The sequence below is a fragment of the Sorex fumeus genome, unplaced genomic scaffold, assembly GCF_029834395.1.
Source record: "Sorex fumeus unplaced genomic scaffold, SorFum_2.1 ptg000045l, whole genome shotgun sequence".
Taxonomy (NCBI): Eukaryota; Metazoa; Chordata; class Mammalia; order Eulipotyphla; family Soricidae; genus Sorex; species Sorex fumeus.
This window is the reverse complement of record NW_026606102.1, coordinates 13611765-13612363: the sequence shown is the minus strand read 5'-3', so window position 1 is coordinate 13612363 and position 599 is coordinate 13611765. Positions and strand designations below refer to the sequence as shown.

The following is a 599-nucleotide window of genomic DNA, read 5'->3' as shown; positions in this document are numbered from 1 at the left end:
TGGGAAAGGCAACACTTTTTATATTCTTTTCAGAACTTGCAGAAGGAAATATGAACTTGGTTTTCATCTTACTAAACACAAAAAATATTAGGTGAAATAGCTGCTGGTAATGTCTGAAAATCAAGACATTAAGATTATTGAGAATTCCTGAGTCACTGAAGTAACATCAGAAATCCTTGGCAGGCAGCAAAAGTCATCTCATCAGAGGGTTGAGTATTCTAAGATGAGTGCTTGTTTCGGCAGCACATATACTAAAATTGGAACAATACTGAGAAGATTAGCATGGCCCTGAGCAAGGATGACATGCAAATTCGTGAAGTGTTCCATATTTTTCTCTAAGGGGTGAGAGGGAACCTGGGGACACGGTCCTGGGAAATAACACTGTTGGAGGGGTGGGTGTTGGAACACCATACGACTGAAACACAATCATGATCAATTTTGTAATGCTCTATCTCACGATGATTCAATAAAAATAAAATAAAATAAACTACCCATGAGAATCTGCAAAAATAAGACTACTCTAAGATGATAGGATTAGTTGAAATATTTTTATCAATAATGTATGCACATCCTCCACCCAAGTAGTGTTCTTTCTTTTC

The 599-nt window shown here is 36.9% G+C and overlaps 1 non-coding gene across 1 annotated transcript; it reads left to right on the top strand.

Annotated features, from left to right (window-relative positions):
* Positions 1-227: 227 nt before the first annotated feature.
* Positions 228-333, top strand: LOC130031152 (U6 spliceosomal RNA). Its single transcript, XR_008793615.1, has one exon. It is a non-coding gene; the product is annotated as a U6 spliceosomal RNA (small nuclear RNA).
* The last annotated feature ends 266 nt before the right edge of the window (positions 334-599 follow it).